Source organism: Eleutherodactylus coqui, chromosome 10 (genome assembly GCF_035609145.1).
Source record: "Eleutherodactylus coqui strain aEleCoq1 chromosome 10, aEleCoq1.hap1, whole genome shotgun sequence".
Taxonomy (NCBI): domain Eukaryota; kingdom Metazoa; phylum Chordata; class Amphibia; order Anura; family Eleutherodactylidae; genus Eleutherodactylus; species Eleutherodactylus coqui.
In genome coordinates this window covers 28030287-28055548 of record NC_089846.1, presented here as the reverse complement: position 1 = coordinate 28055548, position 25262 = coordinate 28030287, and the positions used below count along the sequence as shown (strand labels likewise).

General features: G+C 44.0%; 1 protein-coding gene across 4 annotated transcripts in view; it reads left to right on the top strand.

The window, feature by feature from the left end:
- The first annotated feature begins 1299 nt into the window (after positions 1 to 1299).
- Positions 1300 to 25262, top strand: part of FLNA (filamin A) — a 116011-nt gene continuing 92048 nt past the window's right edge. For all 4 annotated transcript variants that reach the window (XM_066580722.1, XM_066580720.1, XM_066580721.1 and 1 more), the window contains exon 1: positions 1300 to 1467. The gene's annotated coding sequence lies outside the window, so the exon portion shown is untranslated. The remainder of the gene's footprint in view (positions 1468 to 25262) is intronic.

Here is a 25262-nt window from a genome sequence, read left to right as displayed (position 1 = left end):
ACAATATCAGCCGTCTAAATACGGTCCGAGGCTGTATTTACATGGCCAATGGGAGTCACACCCCACATTCTCGCAACTGGCATCGCACAGCACATAAATGCTTCATCTGTGCGATGTGCGAGGCACCGCACATTACAGGTCCCATTTTTGCGTGAGACTTACATGAAAATGGAACTTGTAGCGATCTTTGAAACCCGGACCATTGGTCCGAGAGAAAAATCACTCTTGTGAATAATTGATTTTCCAATGCAGGTTCTATCCCTGTTGGACAGGAAAGAACTTGCGCAAGTTTAACAGCTATTATCGCATTTGCCACCATATGTTTTTCACGGTGATGCGAAGTGCTGTAAATTCAAAAGCGCATCGCATCACCTCTGTGACATTGTGCGTCAGAGGATCGCAAGTGTTTCCCATTGGATACAATGGAAACATCACATCGTACTCGCATGCACATCGCACAGCAAGCAAGTGCCATGCAATGTCTTTTAATGTCCCATTGAAAGCAATTGGCGAGGCGTTCCGTGAGATTGCGCAAAGATAATACCTGTTAGTGTGAGCGAATCCATTCAACTTGCGTGCATCTTGTCCTCATCGCACCGCACAAAACTCACGCAAGCATATCATTTACATGTATAAACCCTTAGGGCGCTTTTACATGACAGTTTTTGTGTTCAGTTTTCTATGAGCCAAAACCAGAAGTGGAGAAAAAGTATAAATGGAAAGATTTGCAGTTCTTCCATATTTTCGTCCCACTCCTGAACACAAAAACTGTCGTCATGTGAAAGCGCCGTTACACAGATATGTTTGCATTGTGTGCCATGTGACGCCATGGTGCCTGCTAATTTTGCATACAGAATCCCTTTAATCAATGTGCCCCAGGTAAGCAATAGACAGTCTGACAAGCAAGCAACACTACTTTTGTAGGCTTCTCCTAAACATGGATCGCTCAGGGGGTCCCACTACTAGCACTCACATCTTCTGGCATTGTCTCTACTTGGATACATATCATGCAGCTGTTTTGTGGGGAAGCCACTTCCCAGATGCAGCCAATTTACCCCCCTTACAGTACAGTCTCTTGCCCAATACTATCTACCCACTACTCCTGAAGGGGTTAAATTCCTTGGGAGCAGGCATCCCATTTTTTGCCTTGAGGCTGTGCAGAAATTCAGGCTTCTGAGAAAATGAAGGCTGACCTCATCCAAAGCTAGGGGAGGCGGGGTTCTCTACTAAACTGCAGGCTGCCATAAACTCCCCCCTCTTCTTCACTTTGCTATTTTACCAATTAAGGCTTTCTCAATCTCGGAGGGAGAGAGAGAGAGGAGACATCAAGGGGGTGTAATTCATTTGACAGGGCAACTTTGAGGCATTATCCCCTTTTCTGAGAGGAGCAGACAGGGAAGCACACAGGACCAGCAGCTGCGCTCCAACCTCTCCGCTTGCTCCAGTTTGGAAGTTGCAGAAGGAAAGGTAAGATGATTGTGCAGGACACTGTGTGACGCCTGGTGCTGCCATCTCTTCACTCCTTGCAAGGTCTTTGGTTGGCACTTCTGATGCCCAGCCTTAGCATGCCCAGGTATACTGCGATCCTTGAGAACATGCGTCTTGTCGCTGCGCCTTCTGTGCGCACTGAGGAGTCTCAGCTGTCATAGTGAGAACGGCACGCAACCCTGACCTGATCACTGACAGAAGTGCCTGTCATTGCGGGTGGCATGCTGCTAATGTCATTGACTGCTGATGTATGAGGGTCATTCTACAAAACTGTCATCTTTCTCAGCTTTGTTACAAAAGCAATTATCAAACCATGGCAATGTTAGTGCAAAGCAGTTTTAGCACGGCTCTACAAAAAAAGGGTGGAAATGAGTAAAATGATTGCTTTCATTGATTAGTGGCGGATTTATGACCTGATGTAAAAAAAATCATCTTCAATGATCCCAGCATTTCATTGCAGAAAAGACCTTTTCATGAGAAATAGGTACATTGGAAAAATAGAAATAGGTTCACTGGGAAAAAAAAGTATTGTAAAAGGCAGAAAACAATCAAATACAAGTACAAATTCACCACCTCGAACAACTGAATGCAAAGACATGTAACAGTGCAAACACCAATGCACCTATAACATCCATAATAGGAAATCCAGGGAGACCATAGTAGGAAACAGCAAGAATTAGCCAGCTCCACGGAACCATCAGTTGAACACGCCAGGACTCTGATCCAAACACAATGTAACAACCCAAAAGGGGGGAAATGTCCAGCATGGATGAGATACATAAAACTAACAGCTTTATTAAAGTATTTTAAAAGAAAGCCAACGCATAGTCCTTATCACTGAGCCCATACATGGCACTGCTGGCGGGCTCTCTTTGCTTGGCACCATTGGAAACCTATGTATTGTGTGGTGTCAGTCATTCTACTTTACAAGAACAACCCTGCGATTCTGAAAAATCAGTAGTTTCGTTGAATTCCCAAAATGTAGAAAGTAGCATACCCCCAGCACAGGAGAATGAAAGCAGGATAGATTATAACAGCCCAGCTTCTTGTGGCTCCTCTCTTAACCCATAAAATACTGGAGATGACTTTAAAGGGGTATTCTGGAGACTGGGCAAAATGTTCAAAATTTCTCTAACGTTTTCACTTATTGCCATTATTTCACACATCTAAGGAAACTTTGGTACCTTTTTTTTTTCTGACCCGCGTCACCACAGCTTTCCACAGTGTTATTTAAAATAACCATCGGGGAGTGCAAAAACTACATCTCCCACAATGCCCCATTACCAATTACTGCGCAATCTCATCTTTACCAACTGTGTCGTCATTATGGAATTTGAAGGCACTGAGCATGCCTGACCAGTTAAACCACGCAGAGTATAGGACGTAACCATTGGCTACCCATGGAGAACTAAGCAAGGGGGGAGACCGCAAGTAAAACAAGTTATAACAACATTATATTCCATATCATTGCCTTATGCAACAAATAAGTTTGGCTTTGAATCTTCGGAGTTTCCCTTTAATGCTACAAATCCTTGAAAAGCTATGTGTTGGTTTCAAAGATATTTTGGAATTGCGGATATTAGAAGTGGTGGGCAAGAAATCTGTGTCTTTACAGCTGTTGAGAAATTATGTGTAGAATTAGTGTATCCTGTAAGGCGGAAGCATGCTGCAACTTGTAGTTCCCCAGTGGTAGCAGACATGCATGCAGGATGTCTCTGGTGTAGAGTTGCATACCGTATTTGATCACAGCTTGTCTGATGTAATGTAGAATGTATGAAGAAATGTATTTTTTATCATGGACTTTGTTAAACATTGTATAGAAGTATCCTCCATGGATGTGATAGTGCGGTGAGGTTATGTTTTCCAAATTCGGACAGATTTCTATTTTTTCTTGGTCTGCGATTAGACATAATGGGGAGTGGCAGACATGTTGCACTTTTTTTTACACAAGGAAAATGGGCTTCCACATCTGTATTTGAAGGGATTCTGTCACCAGAATATGGAAAATTAGCGGTATGTGTCACATGGCACACAATATAAACCTTTCCTTTTTACATAGACTAGTTGTACAGTAACTTTAAAAACGTATTTCGAAGCACTGGTGTCCTGTATGTAAAACAACCCGCCTCTAGTTATGGAGGAGGGCTACTAGCGCCCTGAGTCCCATGGTCCTGGCTTTGTTCATGCCCCCTCCTTCGCTCAGCCACCTCCTCAGCGCAAGCGCCTGTGGGATTCCGTGCTTGCGCTTTGTGGCACGCCACCCCAGCTGGAAGCAGGCATGCACAGTGAGGTTGAGGTGCCTACGCCTCGACCTCAGTGGCACATATGCATGCAACAGAACATGCCAGGTCCTCCGGGAAAGTGCACTCAGGAAAACCGCACAACGCAAGCGTAGTATTTCACCGCTGCCTGCATAGATGTCAGCAGCTAGCGGAGGCAGACGAGCAAAGGAAGGGGTGTGAACAAAGGCAGTACTGTATAATTCGGGATGCTGGTAGCACGCTTCCGTGATTCAAGGCAGGTCATTTTGCATGCGCCAAGAGTTTCGAGTTTTTAAAGTTATTCTACAGCTCTTCCTTTTTACATAGACATGGTTATGTTGTGTGCCATATGACACATGGCACTATCGTGCATGCCAATTTTCCATATTCTGGTGACAGAATACTTTTACACCCCTCTCGACCCATGTAACAATCCTCTCACCAGCCAAGCCAGAAACCTACTGCACACTGATGAGGGGCAGACACCCCGAAACAGCTGTCTGTGTATGGATTTCTCGTTCGGTTTCCTATTCCAAATCATTGTTTTACAGACTTCTTAAAAAGTTGTACATTGGTTTGAAGGAATGCTGCCATCCAATAGGTGGCGCTGCAGAGGTATTGTTCCATCTTCCTTATTTGCATATGTTGTCCTGATTGGATACAAACTCAAGGGCCAGGGCTGCAAGACAACAGAGATAACCAACCAATGATCCAGATGCAGGCACTGAAGAGGACAGCCATAAGTTACAGTTAATGGCACCGTCATCAACTGAATCCTTATGATAGAAGTCCCTATGTTACAGTAAACCGAGCAGATAAGCAGCTCACTATACAACAAGAAGTAAACAACACTAATAACATAAAGTAAACATGTTAATCCTTACTTGTCTCCAATGACCTTTAACTCAAGCACTTTAAAACCCCGTCTCCATAAGGCACAATATAAATGTGCTCACAGACGTCGGACTCTTCCTAAATGTCTCATTAGAAATTATTTATTTCTGCATTTTCGAAGAGCAAATCCTTACAAAGCGCTTAACCCATTCAGTGCCAGAGTATCTGCTATATTCTGAAAAACTATACATTGCCCAACCAGCTGGCGTAGAAGGGTATGGTTGTGGGGAGAAGAAAAAAAAAAAAAAAGAAACCCGATCGTCTTATCTTACAGGAAGAGCATGTAGAAGGCAGGGTTTTAAGTGTCCGGTATACCCTTAAAAAGATGACATCATCAGGAAAGGAGTCACAAGCTTCAGCAAGGTTTAGCTGCTAGATGGTTCATCTTTAAACATGAAATTTGTACCTGTGCTTTCTTAATATTTAAAGGGATTTCGAGCTGCCAGATTATTTTTTTTAAGGAGAGCCTCAAATGTGTTACAATAAGAAAACGAGCCGTACTTATCGTCCTCTCCCCCAGCAATCCAGTACTGCAGCCCCAACGGTTCTCTCGGTCTTTGATTGGGAATAAAACCACTTGACCGCTGCAGCCAATCAGAGGCGGCAGCGGTACCATTCTCCTGGTATCACCACTTAGATGCTGAGAGCCATGATACCAGGAGAACAGCACTTGGCCACTGCAGGTGGTATCTATTCCTAAGCACACACAGGGAGGATCGGGGGGCTGTAGCACTGGATCACCAGGGCAGAGGATGGGTAAGTACGGCTGTTTTTGTGATTTTTTAACACATTTGAAGTTTTACTTAAGGCAAAATTCACATCTGTACTTGGGAGTTTGTTATAGGAGCAGGAAAATGGAATCCTCTGAATGAACAGATCCGTCTCACCACGGAACCAAACTGTGCCAAAGAGGCACCATTGATTATAATGCGTTCTCTTCCATGCCAAATCTGTGCCAGAGCCTTTCAATGGAGCTTCCAACGCAGATATGAATACAGTCTAAAAAAATCCTCGGACAACCCCTTTTGAGTAATGCATTCAGTGCAATCCTGTGTTAATGTCTATAGTATCTTGGAGGATATGACCAAACTTAAGGTTAATATATCCAACATGTATTTTATTGAAATGATTGTCCAGTTCCCTAACCAGACAGTTATTCTAATAGCAATTATCTACCACTTCCTCCATATTGCCACTAGGGAGCAGTAGCCTGAAAGTCATGGTGACATCCATTGCTGGGACCTTCACAGTGATCCCTCCAGCATCTCTTAGTCACTGACCCAATACTACTGGAAAGACCATTTCTGGGCTGAACACTTCTGTTCACCCCTGACATCATATCCAAAGTGACTGTCCTCTTCATGGCTGAGTTCACACTTGGATTGCAAAAAAAAATTACTTACAAAAGAAGTCCTTTCCTAAGCATCTGCTGATGTATAATGCATTCAGTGAAACCAGAAATGTTGCCTATAATCTACATATTTTTGTTCTTTTTCCTTCTTTTTGCTGATTTCTGTAATCGCAGCTTTCTGTATTCCTGTTTGCTGAGTGGGCACACTATTCTGGGTGTGACATAAAATATACATTATACATGCTGAGCCAATCCTAAATCTTCCTTTGCCGTTCCACCTCCATAGTCTCTGATGTTGTTTTACTGTAGCTGCATCCCCCTCTTCCTTGTCTTCTAATTACAGAACATACATAGTATGTTAGGCTGAAGGGATACAATGTCCATCTAGTTCAGCCTGTTTCTACTCCTTCTTGTTGATCCAGAAGAAGGCAAAAAAAAACAAAACAATGAAGCAGAAGCCAATTGGACCTTTTGGGGGGAAAAAATTCCTTTCCGAATCCATAGTGGTAGTGAGAATAATCCCTGGATCAACGTTTGAAAGTTCCTACTTGACTCCAAGACCCGGATCAACAACCCCGCTGGTTATTTAGTGCCTATATCCTGTAATATTGTAGCGCTCAAGAAAGACATCTAGTCCCCTATTAAACTCCTCAATGGATTTTGCCATCACCACGTCCTCAGGCAGAGAGTTCCACAGTCTCACTGCTCTTACAGTAAGGAACCCCCTTCTGTGTTGGTGATGAAACCTGCTTTCTTCTAGACGTAGCGGATGCCCTCTTGTTACTGTTGCAGTCCTGGGTATAAAGAGATCACGGGAGAGATCCTTGTATTGTCCCCTAATGTATTTATACATAGTTATTTGGTCGCCCCTTAACCGTCTTTTTTTCAGGGTAGTTTCAGCCTACTTTTACACAGGGTGACTATCACTCCTAGTCATTTAGTAAATGGAGGTGGAGCATGCCGGAGAGATCTTTTCCGACCACCTTGCTTCATTCGTTACAAACAGGCAGTTGCTCATAGATGAACGTTACCATCTACAAGGACTAATACTTGCCAAGTAACTCCAACAAGTGTCTGATGAAGAGGTCTGCAAACTTCGAAACGAATTATACGCTGGTTTTAAATAAAGCCTCATTGGTTTTATACACACCAGTGACTCCACTTCTCTTTAAGTCATCAACCTTCGTCCTAGCCTTTTAGTCCTCTCTGCATCACTTCTGTAGCCTGGAATATGGAAACAGCATAACATAAACTGTTTCCGTAACTCAGGAGCTGCAGGTACATTGTAGCTCACTTTGCTACGCTCTTTCCATAACTCCCATTCACTTCTATGGGAGTTACGGAGGCAGTAGCCACTTGGCTGTTTCCATGCTTGCGGCCATCACATACAGCCTGATTTTGAATTGAATTCATACCCTGGTCTCCAGTGATGCTGAACAGTTCTAACCACTGAGCCAACGTGCTGCCCCCCAGTAAAGCCCCCCCACGTTTAAAAAGCATTAACTTCCAAGCTTTAAATAGCTGGATCTCTGGCTGCAATGAGAACATTTCAACAGTCTTGTTCCCTTTCGAGTTTCCTCCCCCGAATTCCATGTTCTGGCTGCACCCTGCCCTGACCTTTTCTGGGTTCTGTCAGCGTGATGAGGTCAGCATTTTCCTGAAGGAAATGTTGTGGTGCTCTAATAATGTTCGCCAATTAAGTTGAGGTCTGTGTATCGGGCCCGCCACATGAGCTTGAGTGTTACTAGGTTTTCATGTTTTGCTGTTTTGAAGGAGATATGGTTTATTATTTATCAGGGTGAAAAAGTCCTCATAACTATTCTTGTCACAACATTACTTATACAGGATGTAGTCTAAAAGACGGATCCGGCGCTATATCGCAATACTGGTGTCCTATAATGAAATAATGTACGTGAATAGGAAGGCATGGATGCGCTACACGATGGTATGGCGAACGGACCCCTAGGGCCCCGGAACATGGATTTCAAATTTTGCATTGTGTGAAGCAATGAACTCTTCTTTCCACGTCTCTCTAAGTCCCATGGGACTGCTGCTATGACTGAAGTAAGGAAAGCGTACTGGAAGTGGTCTCCTTCCGCTACCATACATGCATGGAGCCTTCTTGGACCTGTGTTCATTCCAAGCGACTCTCAACGTGGATCGGTACCGGAAGATGACGGTGGATGACTTCTTGGATGATCTGCCGCTATCATAGTAGAAGGAGACTACTTCCAGTTGGCTTTCAGTACTTCAGTCATAGCAGCGGTCCCACGGGACTTAGAGAGACGCGGAAACCAACTAAATGATAGCTGCTCAGTGTAAATGGATTTTCACCCTCACTGTGGCTGATCTGTCCTGCCCATGTATTAAATGACTGGCATGTAATACTATATTCCCTTGTGGTTTCTGAAGGGAATCAGTAGCCTAGAAATACTCTGAAGAGATGTTTGCCCAATCGAAATGCTTGCAGGCCATCGTAATAATTGCCCAGTGTCAATGCACAAAATGGGCAGTGCTAAATGATGAAAACTTTGCTCATCACTGATGGAAGTTGGTGGCCTGTACACAGAAATGGAAACTAACATCCAGCAACTTTTTGATTGAATACCATTGCTAATATGGACAACTTTTGATTCAAGGAAACTTGTCAGGTTCCATAAGCTCCCCGGGCGTTGGGCAGCAGGCTACATTAAGAGGCATGCTGATTTCAGTGGTCTGTCACATATACTGATCGGTTCAGTAGTTTTGCAAATTTTTCTTTTTGGAACTTGCAGGGCCGGGCTGGAGATTGGTCCAATTAAGCTATATATATGCACCCTCTCCTTACCCCCCTCATCCTCCTCCCTCCAGATGCTAATTGGCAGGTCCCCTTGTATGCACAGTAAGGACCTGTCAGTCCACATCTAAAGGATGGGAGGAGTGTGCATATATGAATATTATGAGCTTCACTGGACTCGTCTCCCGTCCGGTCCTGCAGATTTCAAAAAGGAAGATTTGCAAAACCACTAAACTGATCGCTGAAATCAGCGTGTCTGTCACCATACAGTGTCCTGCTGCTCGCAGGCCGGGCAGCTTGGGGAATGTGACAGGTTGCCTTTAAGTTTGGTCCTGGTCCATACAATAGTTGCAATGCAAGAAACAAGCATCATTTGTACATAACACTTTGGTGATTGTTCATTGGCGGTCAATTAAAAAAAAATAATGGTTGCCAGGTCTGACACACATAATGATATTCCTTGTCAATTGGTGGCTCTGTTCTCCAAAACGTCTTGCCCACAATATGGCAGCTTCCATAGTGTGATTAGAGTTGGGGATCATTAGTAGAAAAGTACTTAAGTACATTAGTTTAGAGGGAAACTCTCTCTCTCTCTCTGTAATTTTGTATAGATTGACATGTGAAGAATTCCATATTGGTTTCTCTCCATGAAATAGTCATAGAAGTACAGGAATGTGCCTATTCATCCCTCTGCCGAAGGCTGAAAGTACAACTCGCATAAGAAATGCAGTGTGTCATAAGATAATTGCATATTTAGAATAGTCGTACATCAATGGGCCACGAACTAGTGGCTTTGGAACCACATATAGCTTTCGACCCCCAATTACGTGATAAACCATAGCAGCCATGAGTATGACAATATGCACTGGCTAGAATACAACACGCACATAGACAACATTGTAGCCATATTGTAGTGGAACTCCCCCAAACTGTAACAAAGTTTATACAATTTCACGATTTCTTGTTTCTCCACATATAAGAAATCTCCCCTCCATATCTGTTCCAAGAATATACCATACGCATCAGCCGCTGTCATCAGTATGGTTCATAATCCCATTTTCCATATCACATACACACCAGGGCCAGTTTCAGAGGAAACCTGTTTTTAACTCATCAGTATATCGGAGGAAACCAGTGTGCCCAGAGGAAACCCACACAAGCAGAAAATGCTGTTACTGCCATGTGCAGTAAGGGACCTTTCACACGTGCCGGATATTTCGCATTTATAGACACAAAAGATTCTGCGCCAAAACCTGCATGTTTACTTGAGGATTCTGGAGTAGAAATCCACAGCAGCAGACTGGGCTGTCCTTCAGGTGCGTCTTGCAGAAATATTCCGCCCATGTCAAAGGTCCCTAAGGCTGCTTTCACATGTGACGGAATTAGTCTGCATGGACATTTCTGCGTCACAATATTATCCTATGGGGCTTGAATTCCGCACGTCTTTACTTTAAAACTGCAAGATTACCTGCCATTAATCCAACGCATTAGTTCTGTATAGTCGAAGGTTGGAAGATGCCAAAGTTTAAAGAAGTTTTGCACTAATGATATTTATCCCCATCTGATCGCAGGGAGCCCGACTGCTGATAACCCCGGCGATCCCAACATCTGCATACCCCGAGTCCCCCATGTGAATGGAGCACAGAGGCGTATGCATAACCATTGCTCTATTCAGACGGAGGAAAATCGATGCGCCTGCCAATCTTCCTTTGTCCCATAGAAGTGAATGGAGCAGTGGTCATGCATGCCCACCACTGCTGCATTCTCATGGGGAACTTGCAGTGTACAGATCTCAGGATCACAGAGGGTACCAGTTGTCGGACCCCCAGTAGTCAGACATTCACTCCCTATCCTATGGAGAGTGAATATATGTCAATAGTGGGAAAACCTCTTTAATGATTATTCAGAATTGGTTTTGAATGCAGTACATACCAGTAGATGATCGGAGTAGGAGAACCAAAAACCTTACAGTGAACAAAAACATTAGTGTTCTCCACAGCGGAGTAATTCATTCTATCTGGAGTTAGAATTTCTGGGGCCAGCTCTGCGAGGAGAAAAGTATTAGAATCAGTCAGCATGTTGATATCATCACATTACTTCTAATTTGTGCTGTCCTTGTATTCCACAGACAGCCCTCGGCCCCATAAAAGCTATTCACATGGCCACATTTCCACATATACCAATGATCTGTCCGAAAATACCTCTGCATCTCCTATTCTTGTCCGTTTTCATGGATGGGAATAGCACATGTAATGTACGGGGTCCATGAATATCGCATACAAATAGGTGTTAGTGTTCTGTCTTATGTGCAGAGTCATTCCATGTCAAGTGGGCTAAAACAAGAAAAAGTCCCCTCCTTCATATCTCAGATTTTGTTCCAAATTTGTATATTATGCGCCCATGATATCAAAAGAAATTTCCCAAAGTTTTAGGTCCCTACGGCTAATGCTTCCTGAGTTAGACTCCCCTGTTTAGGGGGTGTCTGCAAGGGCGCACACAACAATGAATAAAATGGCGTTTTTTAGCTATTAATAAATTTGGATTATTAGCTAAAAATTGAAGGTCCTGCACAACTTTTTACGCTAAATTTAACCCTTTCCAGTCTAATTTGTATCCTGATTTTCCTAGGGGGCTTACTCTTTTTCTGCCATTATACAATGGCGCTATCTGCTGGCTAAAGCCAGTACTGCATGAGGTGACACATTGGATAGGCTCCGACAGCAGAGAGGCTGGCAATATACAGTAAGAGAACCCCGATGGATCTCTTCCAACATCAGAGGTGTGCAGCCTTAAATCATAATGTCTTTAGAGGTCAGACAGTGGATTGGAAAGGGTTAATTGTACCATCGTGAACTTTTCTGGTTCCAAAGTTAGCTTGAAAAGTTTGCTTGAATGGTGCCTCAAAATCAGTCATTCTCAGCGGAAGGAAATTTGGGCCACTGTAGCATCTACCCAAAAGGTGATACAAACCTGATATTTGTACCATGTATTATACTAGCTCCTTAAGACCTACAGGCACTTCACAGCAATCCATCAAATATATCATTGTTTGCAAAAATTATAAAAGTTACCACTTTTCAAGCTTAATTGTAAAAAAAAAAGAATTGGCTTAATTTTATTTCTTACTGATACTATGTGAAAGAGAATTTGTTTCTCTCTTAGATCAGTACGTTTTCATTTTGCAGCGCCACCTATGGTGCGGTTATAATTTCTGTATGTTTTTTTATGCACATGCAAAGCTTAAAATCGTTCATTCAGAATAATTCCGCGCTTGTGAAAGCGCCCTAATGCTATCTAATAGTTGGACGGTATAAACAAACCAGACAGGCTAAAAATGTGTGAAATGTATCACAGTGGTTAATGATAAGATCAGCACATCTTTAGACACTTTTGCCTAACTTTGTAACACCTATTGGTTGGCTTAATTTGCACCAAAGTTTTGGCACATGCTGTCACATATACGTCACACCCCTTTTCTGCTAAACCATGCCCCTTTTCCTCTAAGCCACACCCTCTTGTCAAGCAAAGCATGGGATTATTCTTTTTGCTACATTTGTTTTATAATAGGTCTTCAACTTAATGTGACATTATTATATTTTGGCGCATTTTCCCCCAAGGTCTACGTAGATGCAATCAGGACAAAGCAATGTAGATACGAATTTATCAGGTCACCTTTTAACCATGTGACCCCAAGTAAATAATATAGGGGGGGAACTTTTCCAAACTTCGCTATGTCTCCTTTACTGTTCCCACCATACACATTTTCATTGTATCTTGTTGACTGTGAAGACTATAGCCAGTGTTACAGGGGCTTTTCCAAAGACAGAGAAGTCCTGATTCTCCTTGGACAAGCCGAATTTTACACAAAAACAAGTATTGTGGTTTTTGCAGATTTTACAGTTGACTCACACTGGCAATCAACAACAAAGTGCTCTGTTCAATGCAATGTTTGTGATTCAAGTTCTGCTTTGGGAACTGACATGTGGCAGTAATTACCGCCTGTTAAAGGGGTTTATGGAATTAGCAAAACATGGCTGCTTTCTTCCAGGAATTGCGCCACCCATGTCCATGGGCTGTGTCAGGTATTGCAGCTTAAGGAAGGGCTGGCTGCATAGCTCTGTAACTACAGCCTCACTGACTCTATCCCCATTTCTTTCATACCTCCCTTTACCAGACAGGCTCTTCATAGGTCCAACTGCTATTGCTGTCAATGTGTCAACTGGGTGGTCCCACGGTTCACTCTTGACATCGGGCTTGATTGATAGTCTGACAGCCATTGGGACTGAGCATTGGGGACTGCCGACTTAACACATTGACAGAGCCAGACCTACCGGTAATAGGAGCCCATCCAGACAAAGGGAGGTGAGTATGGACAAAAAGGGGATATAGTCTGAGGGGCTGCGGCTGCAGAGCTATGATTGTATCACATGATAGTTGAGTCTTGCGTCATCGGAGCATTAGATAAACTTAAGCAAGAGGTGTGTGAAGTTTGCTGGAGGAAGAGAACTTCCACACGCCTACTGTATACTATTTGTATCATGACGCTATAAGAAAACACAGCACACAATAAGCAAATAAAACATAGAAGACTCAGTACTAACATGTCGTTCTGTCAGCTCTGTATTCCTGAGCTCACTGGATTTACTTCTCAGATTGTTGCTGAAGTTTAGAATTCTTGATCTGTGATGTAATCTAGTTACAATATGTGTGATGTACAGTTTGCTGTGTGCACCGCATGCCACATCTAATCCCTTACTGTCTTCATACATGATACGCTACAGTGCCTGAGGCTCCGCAGCTCGGCTACAGAACCTCGCAGCTCGGCTACAGAACCTCGCAGTCTATATAGCATGCATTTCTCCACATAATAACTTAGTCTGTGAAATCCGGCTATATAGAGTTACTTGGACGCGGTACTTGTTGTGTGCAGATATTTAGGGGGTTCTAGACTTCAAAAAAGGAGACATCCCATAAGCAGCCATTAGGATGGATTAGTAGAGCGGTACATTTGCAGGGGGCCAAATATTTTATTCCTTGGTGTGTTCTCCAGTATCTACATCACTGACCCCCACCCCTGCAAGTCCTGAAGTCAGTGTTAGGGTGCCTACTTGAAAGTTACATCCCTTTCCAATTGGCATGTGGAGCCCCTATAAAGCATACCCGAGTTTTTAACAAGTTTTCTAAAATACACCAGGTTCTCCTTACCCTCTTCATTTGCTGCTGTTTGCAGCTTATTTCATGTTTGTAAACTTTGATTTTCAGGGGGTATTTCCCATTTTCCTGTTGCTGTTGCTCTGCTGTTTGATATTCACTTTCAGGGTGTAGCCAAGCATTCTGCCAGTAGTTCACTGTCCTGAATTCCTTGCCCTTACTTCCAATGCTGCACTGCACTGTCTCTGGTAAAATCAACAAGGAAGCAGTATCTGAATGCCCGGCTCTCTGGTTTCCCAGGATGATAAGGGCAAGCATTCTGCCAGTAGTTCACTGTCCTGAATTCCTTGCCCTTACTTCCCAAGGTGCACTGCACTGTATCTGGTCCAATCAACAGGGAAGCAGTATCTGAATGCCCGGCTCTCTGGTTTCCCAGGACGATCAGGCATTTAGAGACATTCTTGCCAAATTGTTAGTAAACCCACTATAACATGTACATATGCTGTAACTGCAGGAAAATCAGAGATTGTGAAGATTGTTATCACAGTGTCTACAGATCTTTCTGCCTGCAGCCTCTGAAACTATCCCCTCCCCCTGTTGCTATGGAAACATTCCTGTTACTACAGAAGCTCCATACCTAATGACAGACAGTGGATTGCAAAGGAGCTGGAAGGGAGACCCCTAGTGGCAGCCACTTCAAACCTCATTTATAGTGCTAAAGCAACAACATTTTTATTGCAAGTATAATACAGAAATAATGAGCCTAACACATGCTAGTAAATGAGCAGAAGTTCTCTTAAAGGGTGCATTCATACGGGCGGGTTTCTCGCATGAGTTCTGTGCATTGCGAGACGCACAAAACTCGCTTTCAAATAAACGCAATTTGTTTCCATAGGTTTATTGATATGTGCGACTTTTCTCTCGCAGCGATGCTGTGAGATAGAAGAATCATGGCATATGCTATTTTTCTGCAAAGTGTGTAGAAATCTCACCCATAGGAAACAATGAAAAATTAGCATCGCACTCATATCTAAATGTGAATTTCACACGCGTGAGATGTGATTTTTCATTTTTCGTATTGAAAATACATGCAATCTTCACATGCATGAAAACTGCATATACCGCAATGGGATGTGATTTTCTCACAAATCGCAATGCACCCTCAGTCAACATCACAATATTTCAAGCGCGATATTGGTCTGAGTTTCTCACCCGCCCATGTGAATACATCCTAAAGCAGTTGCCTACACTACTGACTGGATCAGCCCTTGCAGCTGAAGCAAGTGAACCCCTTTGCTTGCCCTGAACAGGTATGTAAATAGTGTACCTCAATAGGGAATATATAAGCATTCACATATGCACAATCATCATTGCAGAAAGGCACGTAAGCCACGTCATCGCCTAGCAATGTCGCGGTCACATCTGTACTGCGCATGTATACTGGCGTCACGTCCGCAGCACAGACGAAAACCATCCGGACAGGTACGCAGGGTCACAAGCCGGGTATCAGGTCGGATTCCGCTGTGGGGCACTCCTGCGGAATCCAGCTCGGTCGTGTGCATTCGGCCTTAGGTGGAAAAAGTGCTACACCATCCTCTATCCATGCAGATCAGCATTAGACACTGTTGTTTCACTGCATTAACCCTTTGCAATCCTATTTTGAATTCAGGGTTTCCTAGGGGATTTCTCTTTCTGCCATTATACAATAGCGCCATCTGCTGGCTAGAGCCAGTACTGTGGTATGGGATATGCTGGAGAGGCCCCTGACAACAGGGCGGCCAGTAATCTACAGTAAGAATACCCTGCCGGACATTTTCCGACATCGGAGCTGTACAGCCTTCAATCAGAATGTCTTTAGACGTCAGACAGTGGATTGGAAAGGGTTAAAATGACATTCTGCTCCCAGACAAACCAAGATAGTCACACCGCTTCTCTGACTACCTGAAGCACATTGTGCATTGGTAGTGCATCGGTAGTCTAAGACACTACATGCTGCTCTGATTGGCCAGCCTTGCCCAAATGAGCAGCACTGGCCAACCAAAGCAACGTACATCATCTTAGACTACCAGTACACACTTTGCAAGAGGTAGTCAGAGAAGCGGTGCGGCCATCTTGATTTGGACTGGACTGGAGGGTTACTTCAAAGTATCATACCCTAGCATTCACACCAAAATCAGTAACTCAATGCCCAATGGGTTGTGCAAAGAATACCCTTTTAAGGTATTAGGGGTCTATAGGTATATTCGAGGAGTGCTTCTTTCGTTCCGTCACGCTATAAAGAATCCTTGCCGAGATTTATGGCATTACTTTGCAGTTTGTCGAGTTTTAATTGCTTTCACCATGAAGTCATTCTTTTTGTGGGTTCTGGTTTCTGCATCTTCATCTAGTTATCTCACACACGGCATTCTCTTCACTTTTTTAGTGTGACTATGCACAGTTTCCTGCAGTGATACATGTCATTCCCGCCTGTTCTCTATTAGCCAACTCCCATGTGGTTTGGAAATAAATGTCTTCCATCTCTACCTAAGCCATAATAGATAACAGCCGTATTTCATTCTAAGCTCCTAAAGAAAAGTCTGCTGAACACAAATGAATATCATTGTCTGCTGTACAATGATGAGTTTCACTATTCTGTCACTGTGCCCAGTGTCTTGCTTGCAGAGAGAAGAACAAGCAGACTCTCGCTAAACAATCCTCTGACTCATATTATTTCCTTGTCCGGGACATAACTGCACTAAGCTCTGCACTGCAGCCAAGTATAACACTAAACTATGTATGGAGGGGATCCGTGCACAAAAGAGCGAGGAAGCCTGCTAATGACATACAGGACTATTGCTGATGCTGGGGCATGCTGCCCTCACCAGCCAAACATTTCAAAGTAGGCTCACATCCAACAAGGGTTTGCCTGTGCTAATAGGTTGCTACTAGAGATGAGCGAGCGTACTCGGATAAGCGGTACTCACTCGAGTAATGTGCTTTATCCGAGTATCGCTGTGCTCGGGTCTGAAGATTCGGGTGCCGCTGCGGCTGACAGGTGAGTCGCAGCGGGGAGCAGGGGAGAGCGGGCGGGAGAGAGGGAGAGAAAGATCTTCCCTCCGTTCCTCCCCGCTCTCCCCTGCAGCTCCCCGCTCCGTGCCGGCACCCGAATCTTCAGACCCGAGCACAGCGATACTCGGATAAAGCAAATTACTCGAGCGAGTAGTGCTTTTCCGAGTACGCTCGCTCATCTCTAGTTGCTACTATATGCATATATTACTTGATACTTATATAGTGCCAACATAGTCCCCTCCATTTCTTTTAACTTCATCTCAACTGCTGATGGTAAATTTACGTCGCTGCTTGTTGGGTTCTGTGCAGCTGCAGAGTAAATTTATGTTGTACGCCAGCAATTGTGTGCCCCAAAGCAACTGATGAATCACCCGAAACTGGCCGTTACTAACAGCTTGTGATTCAAGTGCAGTCATCAGGACCGGATTGGTTCAGGTCCCTATGACACGGTCAGAGTGACAGCCATTCATAGCGCTTGCCTGGAAAGTTTGTTGTGGTAACAAACTTTCCTGGCATTTAAGTGCTATAAAGCCCTCTCTCTCCAGTCAGTATCAGATCAGAGAAGCAGAGCCTATTGTCAAGCACCCGATTAACCCCAAATTAACCCTCTCAAGTACTAACCCCCTATTAACATATTTAGGCCCCCTGTCCACAGCAATTTATTCTGAATCACGCTGGCCGACGCTTCCCATAGCATTGCTATGGAAAGCGCCAGCACCTGTCCAGGAGCGGAGAATCATTGCGACTGTCTGCTCGCGGCGGGCAATTCGTAGCATGCTGCAAATTGCCCTGATTCTCCACGGTCAGCCTATCTATTAGATAGATCTGACCGGCGGGGATTCGCCGGTGGCTCCCGCGGCGGAGCTTTGCTGTGGGATACCGCGTCGCCCGTGGACAGCCGGCCTTATTACGTAGTGTAGGTGATTGTATAGTGTGGAGTTCATTTTTTATTTATCTAGAAATACATTTTTTTTTACATCATTTATTATATTAACCCCTTCATGACCAAGGCATTTGATGCCTAAATGTCCACATCTACATTTCATATTTTCAAAACTAAACATTGTAAGGGTTAATATTTTTTAACTGATGCTTAATTTTTTTTTAAACTTTTTTTTGAGAGATAGAATGAGTTTTCATGTAGTTCCAGGACAGAGCCAGTATCTTTTAATTTCATGTTTTATATAAAGAAAAATGGACAGAAATCATATAAAATGTAAATTTTCTTCACTGGTTCAATTTTTATTTCAATGTGATACACTGGAAAAACTAATTAACTTCAATATTATTTTCAGACTCCCATGTTTAACAATAGTAAAAATGTGAAATTTAACCTATTTCATCACTATTAGGGCTTATTCAGACAGGCGTGGTGAGGGGCGGAGAGGGGGTGGGAGCTCAGTGTACTGCTCCCGGCCAGGCCTGCCTCCTCCCCTTGCAGAGAGGGACAGCATAATCAGCCAGGCATGAAAACCTGACCGATATACGCCTGTCTAAATAAGCCCTAATACCTGGGAACAATCTGCAGCAGCAGATTCAGCTGCATGTTGCGGTGTGTATTGTGGCCAAATTCTGGCACGTATCATAGAATGGTAAAGTTGGAAGGGACCTCCAGGGTCATCGGGTCCGACCCCCTGCTCAGTGCAGGATTCACTAAATCATCCCAGATAGATGTCTGTTCAGCCTTTGTTTGAAGACTTCCATTGAACAAGAACTCACCACCTCCTGTGGTAACCTGTTCCACTCATTGATCACCCTCACTGTCTAATATCTAATTTGTGTCTCCCCCTTTCAGTTTCATCCCATTGCTTCTAGTCTTTCCTTGTGCAGATGAGAATAGGGCTGATCCCTCTGCACTGTGACAGCCCTTCAGATATTTGTAGACCGCTATTAAAGGGGTTGTCCCGCGCCGAAACGGGTTTTTTTTTTTTTCAACCCCCCCCCCGTTCGGCGCGAGACAACCCCGATGCAGGGAGGTAAAGAAAGCTCACCGGAGCGCTTACCTTAATCCCCGCGCTCCGGTGACTTCTCTACTCACCGCTGAAGATGGCCTCTTCCTCCGTGGACCGCAGCTCTTCTGTGCGGTCCACTGCCGATTCCAGCCTCCTGATTGGCTGGAATCGGCACGTGACGGGGCGGAGCTACACGGAGCTACACGGAGCCCCATAGAAGACTGCAGAAGACCCGGACTGCGCAAGCGCGGCTAATTTGGCCATCGGAGGGCGAAAATTAGTCGGCACCATGGAGACGAGGACGCCAGCAACGGAACAGGTAAGTATAAAACTTTTTATAACTTCTGCATGGCTCATAATTAATGCACAATGTACATTACAAAGTGCATTATTATGGCCATGCAGAAGTGTACAGACCCACTTGCTGCCTCGGGACAACCCCTTTAAGTCTCCTCTCAGCCTTCTTTTTTGCAAGCTAAGCATTCCCAGATCCTTTCGCTGTTCCTCATAGGACATGATTTGCAGACCGCTCACCATCTTGGTAACTCTTCTATTAATCAGTATGAATTAAATATAAATTAATTGTAAAAACAAAATATACTTCACAATGTTAAAATTCAATATTACATTAGTAAGTCTCCTGAATTGTTTCAAAACATACAAAATGTTTCAAATGTGCTTCCAAAATAAAGTACACAAATTGAAGTATATATCTGCTAAAAAAAAACATTTTAAAGTATGTATGCACAGATTCTATATTATGCAGTTAAAAAAGTAAAAATTTTTTTTTACATTTTCCTCAATTTTGGTATTGTTTTTAATAAATTTCTGCAAATTTTATTGGTTAACTTGGTACAATATTTGGTGAAAAAACAATGTCAAGATTATTTGGATATGTGAAACCTTTAGGGTTTTCCTCTGTTAAGGCACTTTTGCACAGAACGATTATCGCTCTGATTCTCATAATCCAGCGAGAACCTGAAGGATTATCGTTGAGTGAAAGTACATGCAGCGACTAAACGACGAACGCAAGTCTTTTACTTCTAGTTCGTCGTTCAGTTTCTGCATGCAGAAAAATAACCAACGTGTCGTTCCGTGTAAACAGGCAGCCAGTCACTTATGAACTGCCTGCCTGCTTACTGTAAATGGAGATGGGTGGGCCAGGACGATCCCCGGCCCGCACCACCTCCATGCATTAGCGATGCTCTGACCTGTATAAAAGTAATACATAGCAGATTTTCAAAATTTGGCTCGGTTATTTAGGCACAAACAGACTCGGTCCTAAAAGAGTTAAACACCATTCTTCTTAATAAGGCCAGTAATTTATTTTTTTTACTTTAACCCTTTCCAATCCACTGTCTGACGTCTAAAGACATTATGATTTAAGGCTGTACAGGTCCGATGTTCGAAGACATCCGTTGGGTTTCTCTTACTGTATGTTGCCAGCCTCTCTGCTGTTGGAGCCTATCCAACCTGTCACCTCATGCAATACTGGCTTTAGCCAGCAGATAGCGCCGTTTTATAACGGCAGAAAAAGAGTAAGCCCCCTAGGAAAACCAGGATACAAATTGGATTGGAAAGGGTTAATAAAATAAAAAAACATGGCACACAGAACAGGGGTGGGGTGGAGGGGGCAGATCAGTCTTAGAGATAACATTAATTACGCATTGGCACATAGAAGAGCTCTTTGCCTTGGAAGGCTTTCACTATGCAGTCGCTCTGTATCAGATAGCAAGTTCATTAAACTTTCTCCGGAGCTTTAAAGGGAAAATAAATATTCCTTCTTCACTGTTATTTCTTCTTGAATACAATGGTTGTCTTTTACAGGAATGCCCTCATTGGACATGTCTCTTCTTACTGATGTATAGGAGCAGAGCAGAGGAGTTAAGCTGCACATGGCCTATAGGTTTTTGGTGGTCTGTCATCTAGTATCTATGCGGCTCAAACACCTGAGAACTTATGTAGGGGAAAACATAAGTCAGACTGGATTGATGTCTCTTGTCCAATCGGATTGTCCTCCTGGGAGATAAGCGGCTCCAGATCTGTCTGGCTGCCATACATTGCTACAGAATAGGCACGTTCAGTTGAGCCAAATATGCATCCCTAGGGAATCCGGGGCCTGGCAATTAAAGAATCAGCTAAACAATTGTGTAATGTTCATGGCCGCCTAAAGTCTTGAAAATTGGAGAAAAAAAACACAGTGGGATAGTAAAATCTGAAACAACATATTTTCCACTTTCAGGACGCTGGTTGTTAAAGCTGACAGTGAAAGTGATCTAAAATGATTGGAATGCTTTTCCACGTGCAGATAGTCATGTGTATTCCTGGCATTGATTTTCTTGCTGTTTTCTTGTTGCGGGTTAGTTCATCTATATGGCTGAACATAGTTGTGAAAATATCCTGTAACTACTTCCATCAGTCAGAGCCAATTGTTTTAGGCATAACTTAAATCACTAGTTGAGTGTGGTTGCATGAGTAATAATCAGAATTTTGTCATTGGACTACTATACTGTCAGACAACTATATCCATAAAGCTAGCCTATAGATGTTGGTCAGATGTTACAAGGATATACCAAAAAGAGTTGGTACCGTGTTAGCCAGTAGAGCAAAGTGTGATTGTTCCCAGCAAGAGAAACCAAGTAATCTTGTAGATAGGATACCTTTGAATGGCTACCAAAAATACATGATGTTATAGCAAGCTTGCAGACCTACTCAGGGTTCTTACTTAGGCTTAGCTTAAAGGGGTTGTCCCGCGCTGAAACGTTTTTTTTTTTTTTCAATAGCCCCCCCCCGTTCGGCGCGAGACAAACCCGATGCAGGGATAAAAAAAAAAAACGGGTAGTACTTACCCGAATCCCCGCGCTCCGGTGACTTCTTACTTACCTTGTGAAGATGGCCGCCGGGATCTTCACCCTCGGTGGACCGCAGGTCTTCTGTGCGGTCCATTGCCGATTCCAGCCTCCTGATTGGCTGGAATCGGCACACGTGACGGGGCGGAGCTACGAGGAGCCGCACTCTGGCACGAGCGGCCCCATTCAGAAGGGAGAAGACCGGATTGCGCAAGCGCGTCTAATCGGGCGATTAGACGTTGAAGATTAGACGGCACCATGGAGACGGGGACGCTAGCAACGGAGCAGGTAAGTGAATAACTTCTGTATGGCTCATAATTAATGCACAATGTACATTACAAAGTGCATTAATATGGCCATACAGAAGTGTATAACCCCACTTTGTTTCGCGGGACAACCCCTTTAAGCCTGAGGAAGAAATCTGTGTAGGTTGGAAATCTCGCATTAACATCATGTATTTTTGTTAGCCATTCAAAGGTATCATATCTACAAGATTACTTGGTTTCTCTTGCTAAGGATATACTATGCATTTGGAAAGTCTTCCGACCCGTTCACTTTTTTACGTTTTGCTTGGGGAATGACAGAAAATCCCCAAATCCAGGTATGCAAACTTTTTTGGCATCATACCCAAGAAAACTGCAGGATCGGGGATATCTAGGTGATTGGTGCTTAAACCATGCATGGATTCTTCCATTGCTCATAGAAAGTCCTACATGTGCAGCAAGTTGATTGCACAAGTCAAGTTTTGGCTTTCATGCAGATAGCTGAGTTTTCAACTTAACCCTTTCCAATCCACTGTCTGACGTCTAAAGACATTATGATTTAAGGCTGTACAGCTCCGATGTTGGAAGACGTCCGTCGGGGTTCTCTTACTGTATATTGCCGGCCTCTCTGCTGTCGGAGCCTATCCAATGTGTCACCTCATGCAGTACTGGCTTTAGCCAGCATATAGCGCTGTTGTATAACGGCAGAAAAAGAGTAAGCCCCCTAGGAAAACCAGGATACAAATTGGATTGGTAAGGGTTAAAGGGGTATTCTGCTGACATTACGTTATCCCCGATCTGCAGATGTAGTTTCTGTACTCCCCAGCGGCCATTATAAATAATGATTTAGAAGTCTAAAGCTGGCTACAAAGCAGCGGTGGTTCAGGTCGGCAAAAAATAAAAGGTACTGGAGTATGGCTTGATGATTTAAAGGGGTTGTCCCGAGGCAGCAAGTGGGTCTATACACTTCTGCATGGCCATAATAATGCACTTTGTAATGTACATTGTGCATTAATTATGAGCCATGCAGAAGTTATAAAAAGTTTTATACTTACCTGCTCCGTTGCTGGCGTCCTCGTCTCCATGGTGCCGACTAATTTTCGCCCTCCGATGGCCAAATTAGCCGCGCTTGCGCAGTCCGGGTCTTCTGCAGTCTTCTATGGGGCTCCGTGTAGCTCCGTGTAGCTCCGCCCCGTCACGTGCCGATTCCAGCCAATCAGGAGGCTGGAATCGGCAATGGACCGCACAGAAGAGCTGCGGTCCACGGAGGAAGAGGCCATCTTCAGCGGTGAGTAGAGAAGTCACCGGAGCGCGGGGATTAAGGTAAGCGCTCCGGTGAGCTTTCTTTACCTCCCTGCATCGGGGTTGTCTCGCGCCGAACGGGGGGGGGGTTGAAAAAAAAAAAAACCCGTTTCGGCGCGGGACAACCCCTTTAAGTGAACGTTTGGAGTAATTGCAATGAATGGAAATGTTGGGGAAATTTTTGAAAATGTTGCCCATTCTCCAGAATACCCCTTTAATCAAACCACGACTTTTACTGCAAATTTATATTATGGGGTCACTTTGTATTTCCTTGTATCCATACATTTTAGCCATTTACATTAAGATAGTACCGTATGTCTAATGACATCCTTTACCTATAGTACAGTATATTGGAGGAGGAGGGAAAACAGGACACAAGCCAAACCTTGTCAATCCCAAAGGCGCACTCAGCAGAAAGATCGCTAGGCAACAGCAACAAAAGAAAATACAATTCTGTGCTTTTCACAATCTCTGCTTCCTGTTTGCCGTTGCTAGACACATTTTCCTAATGTTGTTCTCTTCCATGATCGCACCAATGACCAGCCGGGTTGGCCTTAAGTTTCAGGTCTACATTTTGGTACATTAATTTTAGAAACTAAGTTTTTGTTTGATGTCCAAAAAGAGATTCTCCGTTTTGGGTGCGTTCGCACTGCGCTGATTTGCTGCAGATTTCACCACTTCAATTTGATTTCAATTGAAAGTGTGAAATTTGTTGCAAATTTGCACCAAAATCTGCAGCAAAATAGCAGCGTGTGAACGCACCCGTAGGCCCCCTTCACACAAGCGTATTTGTGCGTTCATGGCGCACCCATTGAAATAGCTACTGAGTTCCAGATGCGTTGTCTTTCCTGCGCAATTACGCAGTGTTTGACGTACCTCCTTGTATATTGCACCCCGCCATTGACTTCTATGTGGACTTGTGGTGTGCAAGTATGCATAAAAATATAACATGTTCTATTATTTTTTGCGTGACCAAAATGTGCACACATATACGGAAATGTGAACAAACCTATTGAAATCAGTGGGTTCTATTGTCTGTGTATTGCGTGCACAAATGCATCCGTGTGAAGTCTGTCTTAAACCTACGGGCTTCCGCAGCAAATCCAGCCCATAGCATGCTATGAGAAAATGTGATTTCCTGCCCACTAGTGGAAATCGATTGTGATTTTCTGCTCGCGGGGGAGAAATCGAAGCATGCTGGATTTTGTGTGGGCTACCCACAGCTGTCTTCTATTGAAGTCAATGGAAGCCGTCCGTCCTGCAGCTATTCTGCAATCATCATTGCAGAATAGCCGCAGGAGCCGCGTCATCCCCAATGCGATGGTGCAGCGTCCTCTCAACTGCGCATGTACCGGCCGGCGCTCCGACTGGCACATTCGCAGCAAAGGAGGCCGCGTTATCGCCATAGTGTCGGCGTGGCGTCCTCTGTACTGCACATGTGCCGGACGACGCTCCAGCCGGCACATTCACAGCAGAGGAGAAGATGCCAGACAGGTAAGCTAGGGTCACCGGCCAGGCACCGGGGTCGAACTCCACTGTAGGAATCCCGCATGGAGGTACCGACCCGCCCATGTGCAGGAGGCCTTAAGCAACAATAAAACCACATGTAAATGCATGTCTTTGGCTTGGCCAATAGTCATTTTAACGTCAAATAGGCGCCTAAAAAAAAATCGCATCTAAAAGAAATGTTGCGTCAAAAGGTGCGTTTTTTTAACGCCGATATTTCTCTGTGTCAAAAGATAGGACTTGTCCTATCTTTTGACGGCACAACCCAGGAGACTCCATAGACTCCTATGGGACTCCCATAGACCCCTATTAGAGTCTATGGAAGCTGCCAGCAAAGGGAGGGAGTTTAGCAGCGGCAAGCGCTGCTAAACAATGACAAGTGCCTCTAATTGAGGCATTTAAGTCATTTGAAAGTTGTTCT